The sequence below is a fragment of the Hyperoodon ampullatus genome, assembly GCF_949752795.1.
Source record: "Hyperoodon ampullatus genome assembly, chromosome: 19".
Taxonomy (NCBI): Eukaryota; Metazoa; Chordata; class Mammalia; order Artiodactyla; family Ziphiidae; genus Hyperoodon; species Hyperoodon ampullatus.
Genome location: NC_136932.1, coordinates 7,736,545 through 7,750,113, shown reverse-complemented (window position 1 = coordinate 7,750,113; position 13,569 = coordinate 7,736,545).

The window sequence follows — 13,569 nt, the reverse complement described above, 5'->3', positions numbered from 1 at the left end:
TCCTCCTTCAAGGGGCTTAGTGGGTGAGAAGTAAGTAGATGATTAGAAAAACAAAACGTGGTAGGACACCGTGACAACCGAGTTTGGAGAGGATGCAGGGGGAGGACAGGAGGGCCTTGAGTACCACCTAGGAGCTTGGGCTCTCTCCTGTGGGTGATGTGGAGCCTCTGAGGCTCACTTGGGCAGCTGAGTGGAGGATGGGCCCATGGTAGATGGCACTGGAGTCTGGGAGGCCCCTTAGGCAGCTGTTGCAAAATCCGGTGAGGAATGAGCGATGAGGCTCACGCTCAGGCAGCGACTGTGTTCGCGATGGAGCACTGGGGATGGAGTCAAGGAGGTGCAATCGGTGGTGCGTGGGCTTGGGCAGAGGGAAGGGGAGGGGAAGTCTCCCAGGTTTCCAGCTCTGGTTGGCGGCTGGGGGAGGGGATGGATGAGCCCTTCCAGCTCCCCTCCCTCCTGCCCAAAGCCCAGAATGTTCCTCCCCCCGCCCCACCATGAAAAAAGTGTTGGCTCTCCTCCCTGCCCCACCTTCCCTCCTCCAACTGTTTGCCTGGAGCCCCCAGGGAGGAGAGAGAGAAGGAGATGAAATCATGGAACAAAGAGGATTAGAGACGCATTTCTTCCCTCCTCTACAATGGAAAACTCTCAGTTTGTTGAGAGAGGGGAGGCTTTAGGGGGGTGGAGGGGGAGCTTGATGAGGTTATGGTTTTGAAATAGGAGCTGTGGGGACCTGCCAATCTGACAGGAGACAAGGTTCTCATTTTTCTTTCTTCTAAGTGGGAGCTCTACTTGGTTGACCCCAGTTTAGAGCCTCCTCTGCTGGGGTGAGTCTGTCCAGTATATTCCCAGCCTGTGTGTGCCCCCTTCCACCTGGCTCACCACTCAGCCTGGGCACCCACAGAGGAGCAAGACACCACCTCCCAAAACAGAAGCGGCTCCCCATGGCAGGAAGGAGGTCCAGGCAGTAGGAAGAGCCAGCAGTACAGTCGGAGGGTTTGATTTCACCTTGAAGTTCTGCCATTTTCCAGCTATGCAGACTCAGGCCAGTGTCTTAACCTCCCTGAGCCTCAGAGTCTTCATCTGGAAGTGAAAATGATCAGACCCAGCTCACAGGCTTAGAGGAGACCAGAGGTGTTTTGGAAACCAGGCCCGCCCCTAACAGTGGCAGGGCCTGGGGCCACAGTACAGATAGGGGCTCCTCTGCGTGTGTCTAAATCCTTGGGTTAAAAATCAAGTCTAGGGCTTCCCTGGTGGCGCAGTGGTTGAGAGTCTGCCTGCCGATGCAGGGGACACGGGTTCGTGCCCCGGTCCGGGAAGATCCCACATGCCGCGGAGCGGCTGGGCCCGTGAGCCATGGCCGCTGAGCCTGCGCGTCCGGAGCCTGTGCTCCGCAATGGGAGAGGCCACAACAGTGAGCGGCCCGCGTACCGCAAAAAAAAAAAAAAAAAAAAAAAAAAAAAATCAAGTCTAACAAACTCTTAGATGAAATATGTGTTATCCTCCAAACTTGACAAATATTCTATGATAATATTTAAGAAAATATCATAATCTGGAAGACCAGGCCTGAATTCAGAGTTCCTGGACTCCTTGGAGTAGAACTTGGAACACCACGGCATGGGGAAGCCCGCCACAGCCCACAGTTCGTCCCCCCTTCCCTTCCCAGCGCGGCTCCATCCTGCACAACGAGGGCTTCATGCAGATGCAGGAGGACGCCCAGCCCTAACCTCTAACCTACACGTACATACACACGCTGCAAACAGCTAGGGACCTAGAGGTCCACACTCTGAGGGCGGCTGGGGAGGATGGATTTGGGGAAGAAGCCTGTGCAGATCCTGGGAGAGGCTCGGACATTCCTGGGTCCCAGGTACGCTCAGCACGGTGTAGAAGGGGGGCATTGGTGCTAGTGGGTGCATCCCCTTGGCCTTGCACACTGTTCGGCCCATGGAGAGACGTGTGGCAGGAGGAGGCTGAGCACACAAATCAGGGGCCCCTTTTGTCTGGTCGAAGGTGCTAGGTACTCCTCGAAACTCTAAAGTGATCACAGGTAGGAGGGATTATTATTCTCTCCCCCAGGTTTTGGTATTTCTTTCCTCTCTCTCTCTCTCTGATTCCCCACTCCTCTCTTTTCTATTTTCCTTGGGAAGAATTGGGAGATAATTTACACGCCAGCTGGTCAGAGAAGTGGGAGAGCAGATGCCTTAGGGGACAGATGAACCAGGATGCCAGGAACTCTTGGGTCAGGTCCAAATCTTCCTCGGGCCTCGGTGCTGCTGAGTTTCTTCCTTCCCAAATCTCTGGAATACTTAGAGGCTTGTAATTTATTGTCTGAAAACAGAGAATCTTTAGAGCCTTAGACAAGAGCATGGCCAAAAACCTGGGGGGAGGAAAAATGCTCCAAGCACTCACCAAGCACCATGAAATATGTAGTGCTGAATGAGGACATTTGGAGAGACTCAGTGACACCCACCTGGACAGGAGATCCAGGGGGAAGGCTGAGCTCAAAGCCTTCCTGCCCCTGCCCCCACATCGGGTGAGCCAGCGCACCCAGGCCCTCGTGAGCCTGGAATCGAGAGGAAGAAGCCACAGGAAGCAACGCAGGAAGGATGGAGTCTGGACCAAGAATCAAGAACCAGGTGCCTGGGCCTGGATGAAGGGCTGATGGGCATTCTGGGGAAGAAGAACACGGACTCCAAGACCCCAGACCTATGACCAGCACAGCTAATCCCACCTACCAGCAAAGTCCCTTCCCTCTCTGAGCCTCAACTTCCTCATCTGTAAAATGGGGTTCAAGGTGTTTTCATCACAGAGTGGTGGTGAGGATTTAATTAAAGCATGAGATATGCTGAGCTCTGTGCCTGGAATGGAGAAAAGGATCAATACATGTTAACCACGTGATTGTTACTATGATCTTGGCGCCTGGAAAATATCAGTCAAATGCAAGTTGAACTTGTGTGACCTTCAGCAGATCACGTCCCATTTACAGACCTCGGTTTCCTCATCTGAAGAATTTCTGTTCTTCTCTAGACACATTTCACTGTCAATGCCCAAGGAGCTCCCTTGACACAAAGAATAGCTAACACTCGCACAGCACTTGCTGGGGGCCGGGCGCTATCCAAAGCTCTTCACACATATGACATCATTTCATCCTCACAACCCCCTTTGAGGGGTCTTCTATTATTTTCCATTTGGCAGATGAGGAACCTGAGACATAGGACGATTAGGGAATTTGCCCCATGTCACCCAGCAAGACTCAGGCAGGCTGGCCGCGCAGTCCATCCTTCTGATGGCTAATCCATCCTCCTTCCATGGCCAGATGTGGGCCCTGCCTCCGCTGGAGCCACCAGGCAGTGCGTTTTGACTGATCCCACCAGTCAGTTCAGCCAGCTCACTGGTTTGGCTGGTATTCCTCACACTGAGCTAGTTTTGGGGCCAAATTAGTCATTTTGGCCCTTGAGTCAACGATCCTGCTTCGAGACTTCCCTGGTGGTACAGTGGTTAAGAATCCGCCCGCCAATGCAGGGAACACGGGTTCGAGCCCTGATCCGGGAAGATCCCACATGCCGTGGGAGCAACTAAGCCCGTGCGCCACAACTACTGAGCCTGCGCTCTAGAGCCCTCAAGCCACAACTACTGAGCCCACGTGCTGCTACTACTGAGCCTGCACGTCTAGAGCCCGTGCTCTGCAACAAGAGAAGCCACTGCAATGAGAAGCCCACACAGAGCAACAAAGAGTAGCCCCTGCTCTCCACAACTAGAGAAAGCCCACACAACGAAGACCCAAAGCAGCCAAAAAAAAAATTAATAATTAATTAATTAAAAAAAAAATGATCCTGCTTCAACGTGTTTAGACTTTCTGACAGTGACACATCCCTCCGCCTCTGGGTCTGAGAGAATCAGTGGTAAGAAATACTGATTTTGAATAAAAATGGGAAAATGGCCATTCCTAAGATCATTTACATCCTAACCAAGGATGCTGACCCACCTTTGTCTCCTGGGGGACCCGCCATCATGCAGTGAGATACACAGGCTGGGATTGTCACCTCATCCCACTGATGAGGAAACCCAGCTGGGGCAGAGGGGTACAGTCAGTTGCCTGGGATGGCACAGCCTGCTGGCAGTGGGGGCAAAGGTGGGATTTGAATCCACGTCTCCTGATGCACCATCCAGCATATACCCAGCTGCCTGGACAATTCGGCTGGTAACACCCTCTGCGGGTTCTGGAGCCCCCAGCCACTGTGGCATCACCCTGAAGGGTGGGAATGGCTGCAGACCATTTGGCCAGGTCTCTCCCATTTGCTCTGCCTTTTGGCAGTGATCTGCAAGGCTACATTAAGCGTTCTTTTCTGCGTTGTTTGTGGGCAGGAGAAGCCTGGAAATTACAAGGAACGAAGGCACCTAGCTCCCCGGGGACAATTTCAGAGTCCATCTCTTCACCTTGTTTATTTGTAAAATGGGAACACAGACACAAATGGTGTATGTTTTACATTAAACCAAAGAAGAGATTGTGGCACTTCTGTCTGCACTTGAGATGTGTTTATACTGCTGGGTCCATTATGAATCTGTTTAATATCCTCCAAATTCTCCGAGTCCTTCCATCCCTGCAGCCAGGAAGTGGGTAATGTGCACATAGGGAAGAAATTTCCAGGCACTCAAGCCTTTAGGTAAATGAGTCTCTCTCGCGCGCGCTCTCTCTCTCTCTCTCTCTCTCTCTCTCTCTCTCTTTTAAGAAGGAAAAAGCCTGGTACAGAAAAATTAAATTCTTCCTGTTCAAAATGACTTTTCCAATGATCCTTTCCTTGTAGGAAATAGCTTAGGTCCTAAAGAGATGCCAGGGGAGCCATCAGCTAGGGGAACCTGTGGCCTATGCTGGTGAGAGCAGCATCCCTTTGCCCTGGAGAACCAGGGATGGGGACAGGAAGATGAATGACCCTCCAGGACTGAGAAAGACAGCAGGGATCCACAGCCAGAGGCTTGAGGTTGTCTGAGGGCTGCCTTGCCTGCTGGGGGGCTCCAGGGAAGCCAGCATCAGACTAATCCTGCAGGATTGGGAACAGGCTTCCCACAGGACTGCTGGCAGGCGCAGCTCTCTGCTTGCTGGCAGGCGCAGCTCTCTGCTTGCTGGCAGAACAGAGAGGTATTATTTTAAGGAGAAAAATGAGAATCCTGTTATTGCTTTATTCCTCCTGCAGAAATGTTGGTGTGGCCCATCCAGGGCCAAGATGGGATGCAAGTCGGTGCCAACAGAAGAATGAGCTCATCGCATGTGGGGATGTGAGGTGTTTCCAGCAAGGCGCAGTGTGGAAAAAAACTCCCTGCCTGGAATCCAAAACCCCTTGTCAAAGCCGAACCCTTTGACCATCCCCTCACCTCCCTCTTCCATCAGCTAGTCTGTCTGTCTCCTTCCCTCTCCATCATTTCCCACCTCCATTATCTGAGTCCACTGTCATTCAATCCCTCTATCTTCCTGTATCTGTGACCAAACACCCCCTCAACACCCTTGAGCATCTGTGCATGTTCTTGTTTGGGGAACGTGAGGGAAGAAGAGCCCAGGCTTTGAAATCCGAGAGACCTCAGTTCAAATCCCAGCCCTGCCACTTACTGGCTGTGTGGTGTTGGACAAGGGCCTTCACCTCTCTGGGCCTCTGCTGTCTCATCTGTTACCATGTAAGATGGGAAAGCAAATGGGAAAATACCTAGCACACAGTAGATATTCATTTAGTATTTCCTTCCTCCCTTCCTACCTGTGGAAGCAAATGATATTGTATAATTAAAGAATTGTAAGACTTTGGGGTTTACAAATGTCAAATTCCCACAACTCTGGGAAATATGGGGTCACAGATTCCTGGCATGGCCTAGGGTTGACACAAGTCACTCTGAACTAAACCCAGAATTAAGAAGAGGGGTTCCAAATGTTCATAACAGCACTATTTACAGTAACCAAGACATGGACACAACCTCAGTGTCCATCGACAGAGGAATGGATAAAGAAGATGTGGTATATATATATACAATGGAGTACTACTCAGCCATAAAAGAGAATGAAATAATACCATTTGCAGCAACATGGATGAACCTAGAGATTCTCATATTATGTGAAGTAAGTCAGACAGAGAAAGACAAATATCATATGATATCACTTATATGTGGGATCTAAAACAGTGATACAAATGAACTTATTCACAAAACAGAAATAGACTCACAGACATAGAAAACAAACTTATGGTTACCAAAGGGGAAGGGGGGAGACAAATTAGGAGGTTGGTATTAACATGTACACACTACTTTATATAAAATAGATCACCGGGGCTTCCCTGGTGGCGCAGCGGTTGAGAGTCCGCCTGCCGATGCAGGGGACATGGGTTCGTGCCCCGGTCCGGGAAGATCCCACATGCCGCGGAGCGGCTGGGCCCGTGAGCCATGGCCGCGGAGCCTACGCGTCCGGAGCCTGTGCTCCGCGACAGGAGAGGCCACAACAGTGAGAGGCCTGCGTACCACACAAAAAAAATAATAATAAAAATAAAAAATAAAATAGATCACCAACAAGGACCTACTGTATAGCACAGGGAACTCTACTCAATATTCTGTAATAACCTATCTGGGGAAAAGAATCTGAAAAAGAAAGGATATATGTATATATATATATGTATAACTGAATCACTTTGCCGTACACCTGAAACTAACACATTGCAAATTAACTATCCCTCAATATTTAAAAAATGGTAAAAAAAAAAAAAAAAAAAGAACAAGGATTCCAAGGAGCTAAAGGGAGCTTTCCTGGTCTTGGCCAAGAAAGAAATGATGTGGCCAGGAGTCCAGGCCAGAGGAGGCAGGAAAGAAGATGATGCTGGTTGCATAGAAGCAGACTGAATGTTCAGGAGCAAGAGACTCCATAAAGTGGCCACAAAGTTGTACCAGGTGGAAATTCTGAAAGGCAAGGGTGAAAAGGTGCAGGGCCCATGGAGTGAGTCACCTCTGGTAGGACACAGAGCTCTAACTGGCATTTTAGCTGCCTCAGGCAAGGCCTAAAACACATTCTCAAGCCAGCTTTGATTTTCCATCTGTGAATCACGAAGTGGGTGTTATTAACAATGGGCCTCGGGCTTCCCTGGTGGCGCAGTGGTTGAGAGTCCGCCTGCCGATGCAGGGGAAGCGGGTTCGTGCCCCGGTCTGGGAGGATCCCACATGCCGCGGAGCGGCTGGGCCCGTGAGCCATGGCCGCTGAGCCTGCGCGTCCGGAGCCTGTGCTCCGCAATGGGAGAGGCCACAACAGTGAGAGGCCCGCGTACCACAAAAAAAAAAAAAAAAAAAAAAAAAAAAAAAACAATGGGCCTCTAGAAGCTTCCTATAGAGGAGCCAAATCCCTTTGTTTCAGTGTCACTGAAGGAGCACATGTGCTAACAGTATGTATATTTCACAACATTTAAAATTTTATCACCTTCTGGAATTATAGTTTTAAATTTCATATCCACTAAATTTCCAGCCCCATGGGCAAAAACCACCGTCAGCCTGCCCTGGTCATGGCTGCAGTTGGGTAAGCTATCTCTTAGGATAGAAACTGGATTGGTTTATGCTTAGCTTCCTGGATTTTGTTTCTCCTTTGATTTCTCTTTACTTCATGAAATCCCTTTTTGTAAAGAAATCTATCCTGTCTCACTTTTTTTTTTTTTTTTTTTTTTTTTTTTTTTTTTTTTTTTTTTTTTTTGTGGTACGCGGGCCTCTCACTGTTGTGGCCTCTCCCGTTGCGGAGCACAGGCTCCGGATGCACAGGCTCAGCAGCCATGGCTCACGGGCCCAGCCGCTCCGCGGCATATGGGATCCTCCCAGACCGGGGCACGAACCCGCATCCCCTGCATCGGCAGGCGGACTCTCAACCACTGCGCCACCAGGGAGGCCCCTGTCTCACTTTTGCTAAGGAAAATTAAGAAAAGGGATTTGAGTTCACATTTTGGTGAATGAAGGACAAAGAGTGGACCAGTGGCCTTTAGACGCCAAGTGGGGGGGGGGGGGCGATGAGATGACAAGCAAGTGACCTCGTGTGGGCTAATGTACACGCTGAGATTCTGGAGCAAACAGAAATATGGCATTTCATTCTTCTCCCACGCTGTGGCAGGCAAACTGGGCCAACTCCAAGAGCTTGTCTGGACGCCCAGATTCCTTCTATTGTGGTGCCCTGTCATTCCCTAGAGCGTTGCTGTCCAGGTGAGCCCACGTTCCAGCCCAAGGCAAGGGGGAGAGAGAAGGAGAAGGCAAGCATCGTTCTCATACAGCTGACATCAGAAGATGCCTGTAGCTTTTCCGCTTCATCCCATTGGCCACAGCCTAGTCACATGACCATGTCTAGCTGCGAAGGCGGCTGAGAAATGTGGCCTCCTGTGGGCACCATGTACCCAAACTAAAACCTGGGGTGTTCTATCACTAAAAAAGAAGAAGGGGGCAGTGAATAATGGGGACAGTCAATAGTTTCTGCCATAAACCCCAAGAGGAAAGTAATATCAGGGCCACAGGCAGAATTCTGGGACCAGCCTGTGGGACTCTTCTAGAGATTCTCCCCAAGGAATAAAGGAGGTTCAGGGCTTTTTCTTAAGGGAGGCTGTGGTAGATTGTCCTTCAGCTCTTCGTTCTCACCTACCTTGTGACCTTGGGGCAGGAGAATAGGCAGAATATATTTCTCCACCTTAATAATGTTGGGCTTGGCCATTTGACTAGTTTTAGCCAATGGGATGTGAGCAGAAATGGCAACATGCCAGTTCCAAGCCAGAGCCTGAAGGGGCACCATAAGTTTCTGCTCCTGCCGTTCACTACAAGAAGGACATGTCCCAAACAGCAGCTTGTCCAGGAAAATGAAGAAACACATGGAGCATACCTGAGCATAAGCCTGGAGCCAGGAGAGCTGAGCCCAGCCGAGACAGCCCACCCCAGGACTCATGAGTATGGAAACAGATGAACATTGGTTGTTGTAAGCCAGTGTTTGGGGAAGCCTCATCATGGAGCATTATTGCAGCAAAACTGACCAGCACAGAGGCTATGCCGCCTCTAATCCCTGGTCCTGTCCCCATTTTTCCTCCTACCCACACTTCTCCAGTTCATTAACTCGCTTAGTCAACAGTCATTTATAGGATGCCTGTCCTGTGCCAGGCACTGGTCCAGGTGCTGCGGCTACAGAAACCTTAAGGCACTTCCAGGCTAAGGAGAGGGACAGATGTATAAATAAATGATGACACTCTCACATGGTATGACATTGTGATTTATAGTAAGAAATCCATATTTGGTCTTTATCCCCTTCTCTGCCAGGAGCTCTTAAAACCCTTGGAATTTCCTAAGTGAAGAGAGTGATCAATGTATCTTCTGTTACATTAATGAAGTGATTTTTGAAAAGCCCCTGGGTCACCTAAGGATGAGGGCTGGTCCCCGGCGGAAGCAACCTTGTGATTGGAGGGCTGGAAGCTTCATCCCACTTCCCCTGATCTCTGGAACAGGGAGAGGGGCTGGAGATTGAGTTCAATCACCAATGGCCAATGATTTAACCAATCGTGCCTATGTAATGAAGCCACCATAAAATCCCAAAAGGTCAGGGTTTGGAGAGTTTCTGGGTTGGTGAATGCATGGAGATGCGGGGAGAGTGGGGCGCACTCAGAGAGCCTGGAAGCTCCGTGCCCTTTCCCCAAACCTTGCCCTACGCATCTCTTCCATCTAACTGTGCCTGAGTTATATCCTCTTATAACAAAGCAGTTATTTAGTAAGAGAAATGTTTCTCTGAGTTCTGTGAGCCACTCTAGCAAATTAATTAAGCCCACGGAGGGGGTCGTTGGAACCTCCAATCTATGGCAAGTCAGCCATCTACCAGTGACAATCAGGACTTATGATTGGCATCTGGAGTTGGAGAGGTAGGCAGCCTTGTAGGACTAAGCCCTTATCTATGGGATCTGATGCTATCTCCAGGCAGATAGCTTCAGAATTAAGTCAAATTTGTAGGACATCTGGTCAATGTCCTCCGAGAATTGAGTTATTTAACGGTATGGAAAACAACAACAACGACAGGTATTTCATAATGGTAAGTGCTATGGTTGGAGTCTATACAAGCTGCTGGGTGAGACGGAAGCTCAGCACAGGGCTCTGAGAATGGGAGAGCCAGATAGCTCTGCTTTACTGCCTTTTGCTCCCACCCCCTGCCCACAGCCCTCCTAACCATCCAGAAACTTGAGGCCTGGTCCGGAGCAAGTACAAGACTCCCGGATGTGCTACAGAAACAGCTGTGAATCACAGACGGTCACTGTTCTTTCACAACAGCCAATATTTATTGGATACTTACTAAGTGCTACGGTGCCAGAGGAGAGTCACATGCCCTGCTGTCAAGTTCATCCATTCCCCTGGGTATGACACTCAGCAGACAAGTGCTAATAATCAGACACAACCTAAAAGCACATCTGTGACTCTGGAGAAATAACTGACCCACTCTGAGCCTGTTTCCTTGTCTTTAAAAGAACATCCATCTCACAGGGCTTGGTGAAGATTTGGGAGCACATATATTGCTTGTCTGGCACAGTTTCCAGCACAAAGCAAACCAGCAATCAACAGAAGGCATTCTTACTTACTGACTTACTTCACTTACTATGATAATCTCTAAGTCCATCTATGTTGCTGCAAATGGCATTATTTCATTCCTTTTTTATGGCTGAGTAATATTCCATCGCATATATGTACCACATCTTCTTTATCCATTCCTCTGTCAATGGACATTTAGGTTAAGTAAGTCAGACAGAGAAAGACAAATGTCATATGATGTGGAATCTAAAAAGATGATACAAATGAACTTATTTACAAAACAGAAAGAGACTCAGATTTCAAAAACAAGCTTAAGGGAAAGGTGGGGGGAAGGGATAAATTAAGAGTTTGGGGTTAACATATACACACTGCTATATATAAAATAGATAATCAACAAGGACCTACTGCATAGCACAGGGAACCCTACTCAGTATTCTGTAATAACCTATATGGGAAAAGAATCTGAGAAAGAATGGATATATGTATACGTATAACTGAATCACTTTGCTGTACACCTGAAACTAACAACACATTATAAATCAACTATACCCCAATATAAAATAAAAAGTAAAATTTTAAATAAATAAATAAATAGAAGGCATCCTTAGCTAACTTGTGTAAGGCAAGTGGTAAAACCAAGCATGTACCTCGAGCATGAGGTAAGCGTGAGGTGCATGTGGAGTCATGTGACCCACAGGGCAAATGTTGGCTATTCTCATCACTGGACTTTTAGGATGTTGCTGGTTGAGGTCACTACCATAACAATGGATACTTTCCCGCCTGCAGCGTTTTTCTTCTTTTGAATTATTTCCCTGGGACAACTTCAAAATCCTTTCTCCAGCCCTTTCTGCATCTGTCAGATCCAAAAAAAGCAGGTAGCAGTAACTCCTGCAGCAGCTGAGGCCCAGGACCAAGTCGTGGCGGGTGACCCAGAGCTGCTCATTCTAGCTGAGGCCCGTGTGCCAGAGACGGCCTCATCAAGGAAGATGAGTTCTCAGCAGTGCAGACGGGAGAGGAGAGGGGAGAGGGACTTTTTGTCTCTTGGGATTGTACCTCATCCTGAGGGGGGAGGAAAAGGTACAAATGCAGAAGACAGGCTTGCCTAGTAGTCCTTTGAGAACAGTCCAGAAAATTCCCATGGGAGTGTAGGTGTCACGTCGGAGCGGAGTTAGATGGGGCTGAGTGTTGGGGTTGAGGCCTCAGCCTTGGAATCTTCTGCACGAGAGGAAATGCATGACTAAGTGTGGAGGAAGGAAGGAAACTCCAAAAGAGGAGGCAGGGTCCGAGATGGGAGCTCTCCACTGGATAGGTTTCAGGGGATCCTGTGTCCTCAGAATCGTATGCCATATTTTGCGTGTGTGTGATCCAGATGTCAGCTAAGACACCCGATCCTTTGAGTTCTAATAAAATCAGTGCCTACTCCATCCCACATGCACCCCTCCCAGCCCCTCCAAGGATTCTGGCATCTCGATAATGAATTTCCTGTTTATCACTGGCTCTATGGTCTTCCAAGTTAGTTGTGTGTGGAGCATCTCACCACCTTGCAGGTACTGCCTTTGTTCTACTCTGGATTGACCTGGATGTGGAAGTCAGCCCCTCTCTGTGACCTCAATACACACACAAAGTCACTCATACACAAGTATATTGCAGACTGGGCTAAAGACTCAAGGGCCAGTCAGGTAGAGTAGACCTTCGTTTTGTTTCAGTACTATTTGTGCATGTGTTGTGTCTTTGTTTTTTATCTGCCCAGTGTCTCTTTCACCATCGGGTAAAAACAGAGGACTCTTTTCCCCGATTCCATGATTCTGAAAGTGTTGCCATATACAGTATCCAAGCTCACCCACCACCGGGCTAAGCACCTGACCCAGGCCTGGCCCAATCCAACTAAGGTACCCCATCCCCCAGAGACTGGGGATGACTGAGCTGCTTCAAGGTAGGCCTGGGGCTGCTGGGGCTGCTGGGGCCACATCTTCCCAACTGTGTGGAAGAGGCCTCTCTACAGGAAAGAGAATTAAGACCAAAAGATGCCAAGCCAAGAGAGACAGGGGGACAAGAAGGGAGTGTCCTTTGAGTCCCTGGATTCTCTTGAGCTACCACAATGTGAACAGTGCCCCCTTGAGTTGTACATCTCAGTGGGACCATGGCTCGATCATCAACTTCCCAGCTAGGTGGGTCAACACATTTCATTTTTCCTGGGTTTTTTCTTAAGAAATTTGAATTGTGGTTTAATCACTTGCTACCAGAAGTCTGAACACAGCAAGGGTTTCCGTCTACTTTACCTTGCTGGTCCTCAAAGTTTGGCCAAGTCTGCAACACATTTTTTGGTATAGAAGTCATGGAGAGGGGCTGATTTCCAGTCTGGCTCAACCCAGAGCAAAAGGAAGGCAGTACCTGCAGGGCAGTGAGACACTGCAAACAGAACTATTTTCTTATACAGCACGGTTAGTCATCCCTTTGTTAAGCTCGGGCCTTTCATGCCCTGCTCTGGGGCCTGAAGTCCCATCAAGTCATTTTTGCAAAGGAAAACATTTTCTTTCCCAAAAGGATCTGAAGGCTAAAACAGTTATGGTTTCATAGTGTGTGTATTTTTTTCTATGTGAATTTTTCTGGAGAGAAGATTGGTCATCTTCATCCAATTCAAAGAGTTCCATGACTCAGAAAACAAGATACAGGAAGTCCCCTACATACAAACGAGTTCCGTTCCGAGAACGCGTTTGTAATTCCACTTTGTTCATAAGTCCAACAAAGTTAGCCTAGGTACACAACTAACACAATCACGGTATAGTACCGTACTGTAATAAGTTGATAATACTTTTCACACAAATAATACATAAAAAAACAAACAAACACAAAAAATAAAGAAAACATTTTTAATACAGTACCTTGAAAAGTACAGTAGTACAGTACAACAGCTGGCGCTTCTTAGCAGTACTAGCTACATCACCGCTGCTTTTACGCTTGCTTCCGGACATCCTGGGCTTGAAATAAAGATACTGTACTACTGTACTCTATATCAGGGGTCCCCAA